Source organism: Acinonyx jubatus, chromosome A2 (genome assembly GCF_027475565.1).
Source record: "Acinonyx jubatus isolate Ajub_Pintada_27869175 chromosome A2, VMU_Ajub_asm_v1.0, whole genome shotgun sequence".
Classification (NCBI taxonomy): Eukaryota; Metazoa; Chordata; class Mammalia; order Carnivora; family Felidae; genus Acinonyx; species Acinonyx jubatus.
In genome coordinates, this window is record NC_069383.1 from 32,291,485 (window position 1) to 32,310,918 (window position 19,434).

The 19,434-nt window shown below is 34.2% G+C and overlaps 1 pseudogene; it reads right to left on the minus strand.

The window, feature by feature from the left end:
* LOC106970620 (golgin-45-like) overlaps positions 1 to 15,954 on the minus strand; it is a 35,430-nt pseudogene extending 19,476 nt beyond the window's left edge.
* Positions 15,955 to 19,434: the final 3,480 nt, after the last annotated feature.

Here is a 19,434-nt window from a genome sequence, read left to right on the forward strand (position 1 = left end):
TTAATAATTCCCAGAAATTAGTGATATCAAGTAGTTCTTCCTCTTCTGTAGATATTTGACAGTAGAGATATTCTTTTCTAAAGCAAGTATAAAAGTGGGGGGGAAAGCCACTGTGATCTCCAGGGCATCCCAAACTAGTGTGCATATGAATCATCTGGAAATCTTGTTAAAATGCAGATTATGACTCAGTAGGCCTGGCGTGACCCTGAGATTCTGCCTTTCTAATCGTGGTGATTCCACTACTCGATAGGCCACACTGAGGAGCAAGAAGTAAACCAGTTTTCTTCTTTTTTTCTTTAGCCCTTTCCCAACGCATGTGAGTCTCAATAGCCCTAGAAATGTATTTCTGACATTATTTAGTTAGGAATCAGAATGCATTAGAGAAAATAAACAGCTGTCTTCCATCCAGTGTTACAGTTTTACTTTAAATAAACCTGGAACCGAACCATTATACCATATTTCAAGTTATTATCAGTTAAACAGGTTTTCTTGACTGTCTTGCAATTTAAGCACCATTTAAAGCCTTCTTTGGGAATATAAATTCTAAAATCAAAAAAACTGACTTAATAATGAACTTTTAGAACAATGCCCATTTATAAATTTGGAGTCCACTGTATTTTATAAATTCAAACAATAAAAATCCACATGCATCAAGAAAATATCACAATGGTCCAGGTAAAATGCTACGATATATGGTAACTATTTAAAAATATAGCCTTGAACTGTATGAAACATAATTTATTTGTATAATGTAGAGAAATTATGGAAAATAACAAAGTTATAAAGTGAAATACTGACAGTTTATAAAATACAATTTATATAGCAATAGAATATATATCGTGTTTCTAATGCATATTCTTAATGTGTTTACCTTAGTCAAATATATTCATTCATCAAATATTTATTGAATACCTCCAACCTAGACAAAGGGATATAAATAATAAGGCATAGCCCAGAATCTCTAGAATAAGACAGTTTAATAAAAAGCTTAACACATAGTATCAATGCAACATGAGAGATTAGATCAGTATGAGCAATACAGGTGGGAATAGTTCTGCTTCCTAAAGTCAGGGGAATTTTCATTGTGCAGATAGAACATAAGCAGGATCTTGAAAAACAAGCAGTTTCCTTAATTGAAGGAAACCATATGCAAATATGGAAACCATATTTGCAAAGGCACAGAGACTGGAAAGAGCTTTTAAGTATGAGCAAACAAGTCAGTGAGATACCATCCCTGGGCACGTGAGGCAGGCTATGCTGGAGGAGAAGGCAAGAAAGGTGGATTATACCAAAATTAGGAGAGATCTCCACCAGGTCAGGGAGCTGAGAATCCACGCTCTAGTCTGGACCATTAGTCTTCACACTAGGCAGTGTACCTCCTGGATTACACAAAGACTTTCCAAGGGCACACAAACAAAATAATCAAAGCCATATATACTCTTTCCTAAAAGTGATCTGAGACTAAATAAAGTTCGTAATAGTTTTTCTACTCTTTTCCCCCTATTCTAAAAGAAAGGTATCCACCTAGATCTTAATGGAGTGCATTGCCCTAAGGAGTAAAGCTTTCCCTGAATCAAACAGAGGTGACAGTTGATATAATTCTTTGTTGAGAAAGTACCTCTAATATTGCATAATAAAACTGGTAGAAAATCATATGCTTTTCATTTCTTTGCTTTCAAAATATTAAAAGGTAACCTAACTGTGTTGTCACATGATAGATCATTAAAAATAATATTTGGTAGTAGATTACCATACGATTTTTGGCATGTAATTCTAAGACTCTATACAATCCCAAATTGAAGGATATTGCTAAGAAAAAGAAAACAAAATACTTCTATTTCCATCTAATCTTGTAATAAATTTTCTCAGTATTTCTATATACAAAAAAAAGACCTTACATGCTGAGTAATTTACCCGTGACTATATGAAATAATTGATAAAATCTTTATAAATCCCTAAAAGATACAATTGCAATATTGCAATAATATTAAGTAATTATTAATGACATCCTTTAAAGCTTGAGCACTTCTTCCCTGGTAATTAAGAGCACTAAATGTTTATTGGATCAGATATAATTTTCAGAAATACAATTCTAGAGACAAGGATCAAATGGAGAAGTGGAAAATAGCTAGAATATTCTTGCAATAACTCAGGTCAATTTTATACAGACTTTTTATTATGGAATTAAATAATAGTTCATTGAATTAAATAAATTGCTGGACTATCTTATTTATTCTAGTAATCTACTTTTTTTCCCTGATCTGATCAATCTTATGACAGAAAGATTGGGACTGTTTTCACAAACAGTCAGATAAAAGTACATTAGTAAAAACATTTTAACTCAGTAAGGACTTTTTGGTCATTAAAAGGATCCAAATACTTCCTTTAAAAAGAGTGAGAGTCCAGTTGATTTGTTTTTTTTTCTTCCTTTCCCCCTTCCATTTGTTGATTACATGATATTCAGATTTCTAAGTCAATGCACATAGTTTTCCTTTTGTGAACTTGTCTTAATAAAATGTCTTCTTTTTCCCTTCAAGTTTCAGTGTGGAAAAGATTTCATCAAGTTACTAGTACAGTAAATGGTATAGTAATTTGTCTGTATAATTTAATATCTACTGATTTACATTTAAATTATCTGATAAATTATTTGCTTTATTATATAGTGTCTATAAAACAGTACTCAGTGGTGGTATAAAACCAGTGGCAATGGGAAACTGGTATAGAGCATATGAAGTATTACTAGCCTGCAACAGGTAATGAGCAGCTAGATTGCTAAAAATTCTAGGCTTGCTAACAATTTGCATATATGACTAATTTAGGAAATATATAGTTGAAGCAATTGCCTACATTTCAAACATTCCTGTGAAAGTCAATAAAAAATTACTTATTGGGGTTTGTTCCACAATGCCTGCTTTATTACTGTGTGGTTTGTGAAGAAACTTTTCCAAACAAGTTGTCAGTCATGATATAAATTCAGCTCCATTTGAAAAAAGTTATCCTCAAATGATTGTAAACTTGGAGAGACTAATTGAGTAAATCAAAAATCTGCAGCTGAAATATGCATGACTGAGAATATTACCATAAGTTATATGTATTGACATAAATTAGTATTTTTTTGGCATGGCAGAATTGCTAGGCATTATTTAATTCAAGTAAAAGAGGGAAAGTAGATCTCCTACTAGTAAACTTTCACATACAAAATGACAATAACTCTATAGAAGATGAACGCCATACTGATTTTCTGCTGGATACTGTTCCAGTTACTCTCTCAGTAATCTCAGGTGCTCCATAAATATTGGTTAACTTGAATTTTCAGTGAAGTTACACACCACATGTAGTTGTCTGCCAGACACCCTCACTCTTTTGGCTGATACCACTGATGAAAATCAGGACCATGTATTATACCAGTTGGGTTTTATATAGTGCATCCATAGAAACAGCCCCCCCACCTTAATTGAAATTAACTAGAAAAATATCTAATTAACTAGAAGAATGTTCAAGTTCATGTGCCCTAAATCCTGACCAGTAAACCAGATTAACCTCCTAAAGCTCCTAACTCAATTATTAACAAACTGCTGCAAGAAGATAATTACCGTAAGTATTTAAATAATACTCCCAACTTTAAGTGCTTTCATATCTCTTCTTTCATATACTCAGAGGTTTTTAGAGCACAAAAAGACACGTACCTTCCTCTCTCCAATCATAAAAGAATAAAATCAATTTGTAGTCACTGAGGACCTACTCTGTACCTGGCTCTATTAGCTACTAGGAACTCAGTGGCAAGTCATAATTCCTACCATCTTGCCATTTGCATCATAGCCCCCAAAGCAGACAATAATTAAATATTAGTTATTGTAGTCATAGTGATTATTACTACTATAAAAGACTAATGTTGCCATAAGAGTGGATAACAAGGCACTTTGTCTATTTGAGTAATCATGGAAGGTGATCTTTGGGCATTCCTGGAACTAATTAACTGCTATTGATGTCTGATGGATGAGAAGTTGGCATGGCAGAGGGTGGGGATGGAAGAAGGCTGTGCAGGGAGCATTCCAAGTGGAAACTGAGACACCTTGTGATACGATAGTCCTACATTATCAATCCCAGGACCGAAGAGCCATTTCAAAACCATGTAAGAGAATGTATAATTATATTGTAGCCAACATTAGATCTATCAAAGTTGTGCCTGAAAGAACTGGAATAAGATAAAATTTTGTTTTTACAATGAAACAATTGCTTCTCAAAAGTTCTTTTTCCTTGTCATTAATGCTAATGCATCTATGACTATTAATCTGTCTTTGTAAACTGTATATAATTAAGCCTTGCACTCTATCTGGCAGCTGTTATTCACATACAACTTCCACAACTGCAATTTCAATGAAGTCTTTTTTTTATAGTAATTTGTCATTGTTCACTTAATCTCCAATGAAAATGATGTATACAGGAAGAATAAGGATAATCAGCAATCATTATTTTCACCCTTTAAGGTTTGAAAAGAAACTTTTTAAAATGAATGTAAGAATAACCCAGTTATTACAATTGTGAAAATATAATCTTCTTTGAGGCCTGTTTAATACCGATGGAAAGGGGGCTTTCAGGGAATTTCTAACACATAGGATTTTGAAAACAGAATTAAGAAATGTTTTAGTAAAAAAGATTTTAAATACTGAGAAATTTTCAGATTTAACAATTATTCTTTATAAAATGTTCTGAAATTCATTTACATGATGTATCAATTTTATGAGAGCAAGATAAACCTGAAGTGAACAAACAAAAACCAAACTTATTTACAATCTGTTTTCTCCAGATAGCTATGTATCACAGAAATATGATTGACAATATCACAAGTTTCAAGATATTTATTTTATCTATTCTTCTTTCATATACATCTATATCATTACTTATTATACTCATATACAAAATTACTTTTAAAATATCTATACATTGTTAAACTAATTTTTTATAAAGTTTGAGCTTCAATGAATCAGGTATTTTGTTTATATAACACAAAGGGACTGATTTGACTTGTTTTTTAAATTGATATATATCTTTAAGAGTTTCAAAATTCAATAACCTCACTGATTAATGTGGGATAAACAAAATGCCATCGTGTCTTAATATGTATTATGTAGTGATTCTTTTTTTTATTATAAAATTTATTGTCAAATTGGTTTCCATACAACACCCAGTGCTCCTCCCAACAGGTGTCCTCCTCAGTGCCCATCACCCACCTTCCCCTCCCTCCCACTCCCCATCAACCCTCAGTTTATTCTCAGTTTTTAAGAGTCTCTTATGGTTTGGCTCTCTCCCTCTCTAACTTTTATTTTTCCTTCCCCTCCTCCATGGTCTTCTGTTAAGTTTCTCAGGATCCACGTAAGAGTGAAAACATATGGTGTCTGTCTTTCTCTGTAGGACTTATTTATCTCACTTAGCATCACACTCTCCAGTTCCATCCACGTTGCTACAAAAGGCCATATTTCATTCCTTCTCATTGCCATGTAGTATCCCATTGTGTACATAAACCACAATTTCTTTATCCATTCATCAGTTGATGGACATTTAGGCTCTTTCCATGATTTGGCTATTGTTGAAAGTGCTGCTATAAACATTGGGATACAAGTGCCCCTATGCATCAGCACTCCTGTATCCTTTGGGGAAATTCCTAGCAGTGCTATTGCTGGGTCCTAGGGTAGATCTATTTTTAATTTTTTGAGGAAGCTCCACACTGTTTTCCAGAGCAGCTGCACCAGTTTGCATGCCCACCAACAGTGCAAGAGGGTTCCCGTTTCTCCACATCCTCTCCAGCATCTATAGTCTCCTGATTTGTTCATTTTAGCCACTCTGGCATGAGGTGATATCTGAGTGTGGTTTTGATTTGTATTTCCCTGATGAGGAGCGACATTGAGCATCTTGTCATGTGCCTGTTGGCCATCTGGATGTCTTCTTTAGAGAAGTGTCTCTTCATGTTTTCTGCCCATTTCTTCACTGGATTATTTGTTTTTTGGGTGTGGAGTTTGGTGAGCTCTTTATAGATTTTGGCTACTAGCCCTTTGTCTGATATGTCATTTGCAAATATCTTTTCCCATTCCATTGGTTGCCTTTTAGTTTTGTTGATTGTTTCCTTTGCTGTACAGAAGTTTTTTTTATCTTCATGAGGTCCCAATAGTTCATTTTTGCTTTTACTTCCCTTGCCTTTGGGGATGTGTCAAGTAAGAAATTGCTGCCCATGAGGTCAGAAAGGTTTTTTCCTGCTTCCTCCTCTAGGGTTTTGATGGTTTCCTGTCTCACATTCAGGTCCTTTATCCATTTTGAGTTTATTCTTGTGAATGGTGTAAGAAAGTGGTCTAGTTTCATCCTTCTGCATGTTGCTGTCCAGTTCTCCCAGCATCATTTGTTAAACAGACTGTCTTTTTTCCATTGGATATTCTTTCCTGCTTTGTCAAAGATGAGTTGGCCATACTTTTGTGGGTCCAATTCTGGAGTCTCTATTCTCTTCCATTGGTCTATGTGTCTGTTTTTGTGCCAATACCATGCTGTCTTGATGATTACAGCTTTATAGTAGAGGCTAAAGTCTGGGATTGTGATGCCTCCCTCTTTGGTCTTCTTCAATATTACTTTGGCTATTCAGGGTCTTTTGTGGTTCCATACAAATTTTAGGATTGCTTGTTCTAGCTTCGAGAAGAATGCTGATGCAATTTTGATTGGGATTGCATGTGAATGTGTAGATAGCTTTAGGTAGTATTGACAGTTTAACAATATTTATTCTTCCAGTCTATGAGCATGGAATGGTTTTCCATTTCTTTATATCTTCTTCAATTTCCTTCATCAGCTTTCTATAGTTTTCAGCATACAGATCTTTTACATCTTTGGTTAGATTTATTCCTAGGTATTTTATGCTTCTTGGTGCAATTGTGAATGGGATCAGTTTCTTTATTTGTCTTTCTGTTGCTTCCTTATTAGTGTATAAGAATGCAACTGATTTCTGTACATTGATTTTGTATCCTGTGACTTTGCTGAATTCATGTATCAGTTCTAGTAGACTTTTGGTGGAGTCTGTCGGGTTTTCCATGTATAATATCATGTCATCTGCAAAAAGTGAAAGCTTGTGGGGTGTCTGGGTGACTCATCAGTTAAGCGTCCGACTTCAGCTCAGGTCATGATCACACAGCTTGGGAGTTCAAGACCCGTGTCAGGCTCTGTGCTGACAGCTCAGAGCCTGGAGCCTGCTTTGGATTCAGTGTCTCCCTCTCTCTTTGCCCCTAACCCACTTGCATTCTGTCTCCATCTCTCTGAAAAGTAAATAAACATTAAAAAAAGTGAAAGCTTGACTTCATCTTTGCCAATTTTGATGCCTTTGATTTCCTTTTGTTGTCTGATTGCTGATGCTAGAACTTCCAACACTATGTTAAACAACAGTGGTGAGAGTGGACATCCCTGTCATGTTTCTGATCTCAGGGGGAAGCTCTCAGTTCTTCCCCATTGCAGATGATATTAGCTGTGGGTTTTTCATTAATGGCTTTTATAATGTTTAAGTATGTTCCTTCTATCCCAACTCTCTTGAGGGTTTTATTAAGAAAGGATGCTGAATTTTGTCCAGTGCCTTTTCTGCATCAATTGACAGGATCATATGGTTCTTTTCTTTTTTTTCATTAATGTGATGTATCACATTGATTGACTTGTGAATGTTGAACCAGCCCTGCAGCCCAGGAATGAATCCCACTTGATCATGGTGAATAATTCTTTATACATGCTGTTGAATTCGATTTGGTGGTATGTTATTGAGAATTTTTATATCCATATTCATCAGGGATATTGGCCTACAGTTTTTTTGTTGTTGTTGTTTTGTTTTGTTTTGTTTTGTTTTTTTGCTTGGTCTCTGTCTGGTTTAGGAATCAAATTAATGCTGGCTTCATAGAATGAGTCTGTAATTTTTCCTTCCCTTTCTATTTTTTGGAACAGCTTGAGAAGGATAGGTACTATCTCTGCTTTAAATGTCTGGTAGAATTCCCCAGGGAAGCCATCTGGTCCTGGACTCTCATTTGTTGGGAGATTTTTGATAACTGATTCAATTTCTTCACTAGTTATGGGTCTGTTCAAGTTTTCTATTTCTTCCTGTTTGAGTTTTGGAAGTGTGTGGGTGCTTAGGAATTTGTCCATTTCTTCCAGGTTGTCCAGTTTGTTGGCATATAAGTTTTCATAGTATTCCCTGATAATTGCTTGTATTTCTGAGGGACTGGTTGTAATCAATCCATTTTCATTCATGATTTTATCTATTTGGGTCATCTCCCTTTTCTTTTTGAGAAGCCTGGCAGAGGTTTATCAATTTTGTTTATGTTTTCAAAAAACCAACTCTTGGTTTCATTGATCTGCTCTACAGCTTTTTTAGATTCTATATCGTTTATTTCTGCTCTGATCTTTATTACTTCTCTTCTTCTGCTGGGTTTGGGGTATCTTTGCTGTTCTGCTTCTAGTTCTTTTAGGTGTGCTGTTAAATTTTGTATTTGGGATTTTTTTGTTTCTTGAGCTAGGCCTGGATTGCAATGTATTTTCCTCTCAGGACTGCCTTCGCTGCATCCCAAAGTGTTTGGATTGTTGTATTTTCATTTTCATTTTTTTACATATATTTTTAATTTCTTCTCTAATTACCTGGTTGACACATTCATTCTTTAGTAGGGTGTTCTTTAACCTCCATGCTTTTGGAGGTTTTCCAGACTTTTTCCTGTGGTTGATTTCAAGTTTCATAGCATTGTGGTCTGAAAGTATGCATGGTATGATCTCAATTATTTTATACTTATTAGGGCTGTTTTGTGACCCAGTATATGATATATCTTGGAGAATGTTCCATGTGCACTCAAGGAGAAAGTATATTCTGTTGCTTTGGGATGCAGAGTTCTAAATATATCTGTCAAGTCCATCTGATCCAATGTATCATTCAGGGCCCTTGTTTCTTTATTGATCCTGTGTCTAGATGATCTATCCATTGTTGTAAGTGGGGAATTAAAGTTCCCTGCAATTACCACATTCTTATCAATAAGGTTGCTTATGTTTGTGATTGTTTTGTATATTTGGGGGCTCCCATATTTGGCACATAGACATTTATAATTGTTAGCTCTTCCTCATGGATAGACCTTATAATTGTTATATAATGCCCTTCTTCATCTCTTGTTACAGCCTTTAACATAAAGTCTAGTTTGTCTGACATAAGTATGGCTACTCTAGCTTTCTTTTGACTTCCAGTAGCAAGATAGATAGTTCTCCATCCCATCACTGTCTATCTGAATGTGTCCTCAGGTCTAAAATGAGTCTCTTGTAGACAGCAAATTGATGGGTCTTGTTTTTTTTTATCCATTCTTATACCGTATGTCTTTTGGTTGGAGCATTTAGTCCATTTACATTCAGTGTTATTATTGAAAGATATGGGTTTGGAGTCATTGTGATGTCTGTAGGTTTCATGCTTGTAGTGATGTCTCTGGTACTTTGTGGTCCTTGCAAAGTAAGGACACAGAACCCCCTTAGAGTCTCTTGTAGAGCTGGTTTAGTGGTGATGAATTCCTTCAGTTTTTGTTTGTTTGGGAAGACCTTTATCTCTCCTTCTATTCTGAATGACAGATTTGCTGGATAAAGGATTCTCAGCTGCATATTTTTTCTGTTCATCACATTGAAGATTTCCTGCCATTCCTTTCTGGCCTGCCAAGTTTCAGTAGATCGGTCTTCCACTACTCTTATATATCTACCTTTGTAAGTTAGAGCCTGTTTATCCCTTGCTTCTTTCAGAATTTTCTCTTTATCCTTGTATATTGCCATTTTCACTATGATATGTCATGCAGAAGATTGATTCAAGTTACGTCTGAAGGGAGTTCTCTGTGCCTCTTGCATTTCAATGCCTTTTTCCTTCCCCAGATCAGAGAAGTTGATTTGTTCAAGTACACCTTCAGCCCCTTTCTCTCTCTCTCTTCTTCTTCTGGAATTCCTATGATATGGATATTGTTCTGTTTGATTGCATCACTTAGTTCTCTATTTAGTGACTCTTAATATGCATGTAGTGCTAAAGCTGCACGTGTGCGGTAATCTTGCTCTCTAGATTTTTCCATTTGATCTATTATTGACACAGGAGGCATTAGGTGCTGAGTATATGGTGACCAGGCCTGCCTCCTCAGATCTCAAGTTCACTCAAATGGTCTGCTTAAATAGGTACACAAAGAAATATATAAAAAGAAATTATAAATAGGGTGAATGTATCACCTGTGTTTGTCAGGATTTTCCCAGGTTATACCAATTATTCCAAGAAATATGACTAATAGCCCACCTTTTACTTCCAAATTATAAAACTAGGTGACAAGACAACCACATCCAACCTAAAAACAAAAAAGATAAAAGGAAGGAAACCAAAAGATCTGGGCCCCCCCATTAAAGACAGATTTTCATATTAAACAAACAAAAGACCCACTTTATGTTGCTTATAAGGAACTTAGTTCAAATATAACCATAAAAGAGGCAAAAAGTAAAATGATAGAAAATGGCATATGATGCTAACACTAGTTTTTATAATTAGGACTGACTGCATGTATATTAGACAAATTTTATTTTATAACAAAAATATAGGAATTTCATTTCATAATGATAGGCAAGTTATTCAAATGGCTTACTCCTAAAAATTTATGTACCTAATAACAGAGCTTCCAAAATACATGAAAGAAAAACATGATAGAACAAGAAGAAATAGACAAATCCACCAATAAGTCATGTATTTTAATAACCTATCTCAGGGCACCTGGGTGGCTCAAGTCAGTTATGCGACCAACTCTTTTTTTTTTAACATTTTATTTATTTTTGAGAGAGACAGAGACAGAGTGTGAGTGGGGGAGGGGCAGAGAGAGGGAGTCACAGAATCTGAAGCGGGCTTCAGGGTCCCAGCTTTCAGCACAGAGCCCAATGCGGGGCTCAAACTCATGAACCTTGAGATCATGACCTGAGCTGAAGTCAGATGCTTAACCAACAGAGCCACCCAGACTCCCCCAACCAACTCTTAATTTCAGCTCAGGTCATGGTCTTGCAGTCTGTGAGTTTGAGTCCCATCAGGCTTTGTGCTGGCAGTGTGGAGCCTGCTTAAGATTCTCTCTTTCTTCCTCTCGTTCTGCTCCTTCTTGCCTACCCACCATCTCTTTCTGTCTCAAAATAAATAAACTTTAAATTTTTAAAAAAATTTTAATAAAAAATAGCCTATCTCAATAATTGATAGCACAAGTACAAAATTAGTAAGAATACAAAAGACTTGAACAATATTACCAATCAAGTTCACCTAATTTCTAGAAAACTCCACCCAGCAGCAGCAGAATGCACATTCTTTGCAAATATACACAGAAATATATTCTGGTCCATACACAAGCCACACAAATTAAAAAGTATTTGAGTCCTATAATGTATATTATCTGAATGCAATGGAATTAAATTAGAATTCAGTAATAGAGGGGCTCCTGGGTGTTTCAGAAAGTTATGCTTCCGTCTCTTGATTCAGCTCAGGTTGTGATCTCCCAGTTCATAAGATTGAACCTTATCATAGGGCTCCACACTCAGCGTGTAGCCTGCCTAAGATTCTTTCTCTCCCTCTATCTATCTGCCCCTACCCTGCTCACATACAAACTAGAAAAAAAAAAAAAAAAAGAATTCAGTAATAGAAATATATCAGGAAAATCCCCAAACATTTGGAAACCAAATAACACACTTCTAAATAACACTTGGGCCAAAGAAGAAATCTAATGAGAAATTATAAATTTTGATCTTAATGAAACTGAAAAGGAAAACATAACACATTGATCTATAATTGCATTGATCAATGCAATCACAATCAGAATCCCAGTAGGGTTTGCTTGTTTCTTTGTTTGCTTTTGTTTTTGGGTTTTTTTTTAAAGAAATTGAGAAGCTGATTCTAAAATTGATATAGAAATGTAAAGGACTTGGAATACCCAAAACAAATTTGAACAATAACAAAGTTGGAAGACTATATACTATGTGATTTCAAGACTTATAAAGTTACCGTAATCCTCAATGTCATATTGACATAGACATAGACAAATAGATCAACAGAATAGAATAAATTTCAAGCACCATCCCACACATATATAGACAGTTGATTTTTGTCAAATATGCAAAGGCAACTCAATGAAGAAAGGATAGTCTTTCCAACAAATGATGCAGGAATGGTTGGTTACCCATGAAAAAATATAGACTTCGTGTTCAATTCTTAACAGATACACACACACACACACACACACACACACACACACACAGATGCAAGTAGGGAAAGGATAGGAACTTTATGTTTACTTTTTTTCTTACTGGAAGAGATGGAAATAAAGGCCTTATTAAAGGTTACTTTTAAGAGCTCTGAAGGAAAAATCTTTCATTATGGCATTTGTAGACTTGGGGTTAAGACACTATGAGGTTAAGTTACTATGATTCAGTGTCTAAAAGAAACAATCAAGGTGGATCTCCAAGACTCTCAACATCTCTCCAACCGGAAGGAGAAACTTATATATTTTACACATTAGCCATTTATTTAAGATTCCATTTAATGAAAAGTTTCTGCTATTAAAAAAGTATTAGAAATCACTTCTTTATTTGATCATAACAATGCAAATTATCAATAAATTTGAAACCAAAATTTTTCTGCTTGTTGTCTAGATTGTGTGTAGATGTGTGCATGCATGTATGCTCACACACACACACACACACACACACACACACACACACACCTCTTCCTGTGTTACTGATAATGCTGGAAAACTACTCATTTGCAAATAGGTACATCTATCTGGAAACGATGACAATTATAGTTTCCCTTATTTTGCCGCACTTGAAATCATTGTCACTATTAAATACTGTTTAATTTAACAGGATATCTATATATAACTATAACATGGTGATTTAACTAAATATACTTATTGGGCATTTTTCCAAAAGCTTGAACACAGACAAAACTTCATGCTTTCTTCCATATTATTCTGTCTCTCCAGGGGTATAAAATCTCAAAATTTTATGCATATAAGTTCTGCTTATTTTGTGGACTACACTTTTAGAACTTGAACTGTCAAACACATACTTTGCAAGCTTCTTTCTCTCTTGTTGTCATTTTGTTCTCACTTATTTGTTAAGTGTTTACTTAATGGGATAAAGATTCTAAACACTATATAGTATATTCTTTCTGGATTATAACAACATTTCTCTGAGGATTAGGTACAGCACTCTGATTTGATAGCCCTGAAAATAATTTAAAAAGTTATTCCTACCTGTATTACCAAAGCTTCTTTCCAAAATTGAAACTGGAACTTTCCTATCACAAAGCACTTTACTTTTGTCTTTTATTGAACAAACAGTTTTCTGTATCAAATGTGGATACTGAATGAAGGCACGATATTAAAACGAGGTAAAGGGGGATTTAACATTCACAAAATGTAGGTATCTCCCAAATTCCTAATTTTAATTAATTAATTCCTAATAGCCACACAAGCCCTGCATCAGTTAAATCTGGCAGTATTAGAGCATCAAAATATCAAAATAATTTAAAGTGTACAGACAACTGCATAACACATAAGACTATGAGCTACTTGAGGGCAGGGATATTAAACTCTTTTCTTAAATCCAGCAATTTGGCCCAATGCCAAGTACAAAGCATATAATGCACTAATAGATCTGTGGGTTATATTCCTAAATAAGAATCCAGTTTTTCATTTTGATTTAGCAGGCAAACATGTATATGAATTCCCATAACACGAGAATAAAATTTTCTAAAATATTAATGTTAAAATAAAAATGCGTTAAATAGTGAATCTTTGAATGAGATCCTCTCATAACTTATTGGATATGAAGTCAGATATCTTCATAAGAGAAAATAATGTATCCGCTAACACTGCAAGAATACAAATGATGGAAGAAATTAATACTACAGCAGCTCTCACATTATTACTACCCAAATTATGTCGAGTTTGAACTCCATTAGCACCCTTGCAGTTTATTGTTATTTATAAACCTAGTGACCTCTGTACTTCTAATACATAAATATTTTTATTTTTTCTTTTCAAGGCTAGATCATTTTGTTAAAAAAAAAGCCACAAAATGAAACAGGTCATTTATTTAAAGCATATGTTCTATTTCTGAGGTAAAACAAATCAGGCTTTTCATACAGACATGGTGAGATAACTAATAGTCTTAGCATGCAACAGAATAATTGAAGGGTATTGAGTGGAATGAAACAAAATGTTTCCTTCACGCAATATTACATAATGCACTGCTGAGGTAACCTTTGGCTTGTAGATTTGCTTTCTGGACTACAGAACAAAGTGCATTAGTGCCACCTCCTGGTAAGTATAATGATCCTGAAGAGGAGGCTTAACTTTCAAGAAAGCCCCATACTTAATACGTAGTCTGTGTTTACTAAAATAGTAAGTGGAGAGGAGAGGAGAAGCCGATAGACTTCCCTCCAGTGGAAATAATTATTTCTTAACTACAGTAAATGGGAGGATTAGATTTTTCACCTATGTAAAGCTGTTATTTTTCTTACTTTTTAGTACCTTCCCTCAATTTACATAATGAATGACGTTGCTTTAATTTTAAAAATGTGTGCTAAACTTACAGGGATATGTGTGAGTTGTCTCATATTATGATGCTAACTTCCAGGCTGAAGCCAGTAGGATACATGTCTCATGAAAGCCAATGTAATCTCTTAACCAATGTAATTTGTAAAAAGATTTAAGATTGGAGGGAAAGGTATTAGAATCCTGTACTGAGGGTCTCATTTTCCCATATGTAAGTTTTCTGTACTTATTTTCAAAAGTGTTTTCCAATGACAAAAGCTTCAGAAGCTTAGTTTTGTGTGTACACTTTCTATTAGAAAGTTCATTATTATGAGTTCTGCCATCCCTTATGCCCAAATTTAACTCATTTCTTCACATTTGTAATTCAATGGAAATATTGTATAGAAATGCATTGTATCCTTTTATCCATTTTAAGTTGTGGGTGGTTTTTACTGCTCTGCCATGAAATTACTAATATTTTATATCCTTTCTCAAGAAATAATGCCAAACTGGATACTCATTAAAATATTGCTGCCTAAGTAATTAATTAGAGATCACTGAAATTTAGTAAGTCAAGGACTAAAAATCTTCAGTGAATATAAGGTCCATGAAGGCAAAAAGTTTTTTTCTATTTGGTTCAAGGATGTATTCTCAGGACCTAAAACAATATATAGTAGGTATTGGGTGTATATTTATTGATTTTCTTAATGAAAAAGTTAATGGGGTATAGGAATTCATTAATATAAAATAAAAATTAGCATAAAACTAAATCTGGAGGTTTTATTTGAACCTCTTGTTATTTCTTATGTCTCAGAGTTCTCAACTTGAATGTACACACACACAAATACATACTAACACACAGTACATAAACTACACTAATTACATATAAACTCTTAATATAAAGTCTGTATTTGGCCCTCTTCTCTGTCTGCCCACTTCTGTTTAGCAATTTTATTTATTCTCAACGTTTCAATTAGCTCCTCTATGTGGATGACTCTAAAATATTTACATAGTCATATCCTCCCCTCTATGCTCAATGAGAGCATAGAACTTTCTGCTAAATATACCTGTACACATACCTCGTATATCTGCTACATAAACCTGTTCTGTAAACACTTCAATCTAATAATAATATTCAAACCTGAACAAAGACCCCATAAATATATTTGTTGTCTATTCCATATTTCTGTTAATATCAGACCATCCTCCCAGCAATTCAGGTAAACCTAGTCATTCCTAGTAAACCTCCTACGTGTCTCCCACATCAGATATGCACACACTTGTGCACACACACACTCACACACCCCTTTCCACATTTAGTGTCATATGCACAGTTGAAACCCTGATTAATTCTTACCTCGCCACAGTCAGTAATCAGCCTCATGGCTTAGAAGCCTCTAGTCTCCCTTCACTGCATAGCTTCCTAATTCTTGCTGTCATTTCAATCATCCTAGAGCAGCATTACCTCAAAGCATCTCAGGCAAAACACTGACTCAATATGTTAAGAGAATAAAAGTCTCTGACCAAATAAGTTGGGGAAAAACTAGATTTTTTTAAGAAGTAAAATTGATATATTTACTTTACAGCCTGAAATATACTAATGAGAATGTGAGTTTCCAACGGGAAAATACTGTGCAGGTTTCCCCTCTGTTACTTGGAATTTTAATTTGTTTATGTGAAACCACCTCTTCAACCATTGTTCTATAACATATGCTTTGGAAAGTACTGCTGTAGAGCATCATCATGATAACTTCTCTCCTGTGCTCAAAAATGAAATGATAAAGAGAGCACACTCCAGAGCCTGGCTGTTCAGTCACTAGGCCACTAGCCAAATGTGACTATTTAAATTTAAATTAATCAACATTAAATAAAATTTAAAATCTCAGTCACACTAGCCACATTACAAGGGCTTAGCAGCCACATGGGACTAGTGGCTACCATATTGGAGTGTTGATCCAGAGTAAGACTAACTGGGCTCAATCGTTAAGCAGCTGTTTAACCAGGGACAAGTTACTAAACTACTCAGGATTTCAATTTTCTCACCTACATACAGAGGAAAAGATAGAATCAAGTCGCAGGGTTGTTATGAGAATTAAATGAGGTAATCCATGGCAAGTGCTCAGAACAGGAACTGGCACATAGTAATAACTTAGTAAAAGTTAAGTAATATTATCCACTAGGATTATTAAAAACCAAGCTTCTTAATCTATTTTGTGGTCTGTCTCCACTTGCCTTTTAGCCTTTATTTCAGTTATTTCTTTATATGCACACTGGCTTCTACTCCATCTCACAGGTCCCCATAAATATCTCATACTTTGCAGTCTCTTTATCTTTGCTGTCCTCTCTCCTTTCCTGAAAATGCTCTCTCCACTTCCTATCATTTTACTACATCCAAATCCTGTTTACTTTTTAGAATCAGGATCAAATTCCACCTTCACCACAAAGCAAGACATAAACTCTCATGGCTCTGATCCCCATAGTTTTCTCTCAGAACCTATTTTTGGAAAACCAATTGTGTTTAATAGTTATATACATATATGCTTTATTTCTTCTACATAAACTGTCCTATAAATCATGGTATATCTTATACTCTGTGAAAGTGATTAATAAATATGTTCTAAGTGAATAATATAAAGACCTTAATTTTGTAGTTCAGTCCCACCCCTACTAACTGACATAGACTGCTTACAACTATACCTTCTATGATTATCACAATCTTTATATGGTTTAAAATCCCATTTCAGTAGACATATGAAAATTCATTCACTCAATGAGAAAAAATGAGATCATAGTATATTACTGGATCAATGGAGTATTAAAATCCAACAAAGCCATAGATATTAATGTAAATACATATTTTACTTAGAGAATTTAAACCTCTATCTGCAAATGATTGGTTTATAGCTAATTTTTTTCTGAAATAGAGATGAAATTAAAAGTAAGATTTTTGCTTGAAAGAAATTATCAATGATATCATTGGATGTCCTTTCTGCCTGCTTTGAATGCTGATGATCAAGTCACAGGAAAAAGAACAAGAACATATCCATCTTGAATGAGCAGGGGATGTGATTTCATGAATGTAAAACACTTTTTCAAAAATGAATGCAATAATTAAAAGTGCTTTTGGACATGAATAAGTCAGATAGCTCAGCAATATTTATAGACATAATCTTTACATTAGACAAGTCAAATGATACACCCAGTGTACCAGCAACTTTTTTTTCACTGTTAGGCATAATGAATAAGAATTTTCAAGCTCTCTGAGAACATATTCAACATTTGTCAATAGAAAGAAATTCTTAGTTTCCAAGAGTTTTAAAGCTCTCTTGAGGGCAATGACCCAAACTAGCTTCACTATGATTGACACCTAGTAGTAGCTCAATCATTGCTTACAAAGATATTAATAATGATAATTCCTAATGTGGATATATTTCTACTGTTTACAGCAGCTTTTGTTTTATGTTTTCATTACTGGAAAGTTGAACAGTTTAACACCATTTAGAGTTTTCATCAATGGGTGTATTAAATTCAGAAGGGAAATGGGTAAATAAAATTGATTAAAGATGCACTCCGACAAGGTATCATCAAAAAACGTGCATTTATTTGCATTATTAAGGTCAGTAATTTCAAAAACAAATTTATTTGGCAGTACCTCAATGGCACTATTAATCATTTACTCCTTAATGCTAAATAATTTAACCAAAATCCATCCTTCATATTTTCTTCTGTTGTATCAAAACTTACTCTTAAAGGTCAAACTTCAGCTAGTTGTTAGAAGCAAAACAACTGATGTTTGCATGTGTGGGGTTTACCAAGCTTTGCCCTAAACAAAATTGTAAAGTTAAATTGGCACCCTTCAAATTTCCTAATGCTAGTGGTCCTTCCCCATCCGAAACACCAACATCATAGTAAATGCAATCAGGACCTGTGTTCAAATTAAAAATAAAAAGCATCTCATTTTTTGCTGATTCCTTCATGTTGGAGTGAGCTAAATTCAAAAGCTTTAGACAAAATACATCTTTAGCTAATTTTAATTATGAGAAATAAAAGAAGAATGATAGTAAATGTTACACATATAAGAAATATTAATTTATGGCTCTTTTAATATAAAAAGAACATATGTTCAGATATTTGTGGTATATTTCAAGCATACAAAAACGTAGAGAGAATAATATAAAACATTTGTTGATGTATCTCACTTCCTTATCGTACCCTAATATTTTTCCATATTTGCTTCAAGTCATTTTAAAATTATCCTTGGGTAACACTCTGTGGTCCTGTTCTAATCACTCCTCCTCCCAAATAAAAAATAGCATAAATATTTTATTTATTATTCCAATGCATGCTTCCATACTTGACTAATGATCTATATGTAAATGAAAATATGTTTCATTTGTTTTTAAACTTTATATAAATGACTTTATATTTAAGGCATCCTTCTGCAAAGCTCCTTTTTCTATCTATTAATTTTATAAGTATTTGTTCATAGAAACCATAGTATTTGTGGATAAATATATATTGCATGGACATACCTCAATTTACATTAATAGCTCTCTAGTTAATGAACATTGAGGTGCTTCTCAGTTTTCAACTACTACAAAATGTTGCATTGATAAATTTTGAACCTAAAGCCTTATTTATAATCACAACATTCCCTCTACAGAAACAGAATGCCTGGTCAATGAATATGCATGTCTTTAACTTTACCAGTATTTACAAGTTGCTCTTCTAAATGTTTACACCAATATGGAGCTCCACTAGTAGTTTATAAAAGCGCTGAATGCTTCATGTTCTCACTAATAATCGTATTGTCATACTTCTTAATTGATGACAATAAAAGGTTATAAATTATAATCTTAATTTT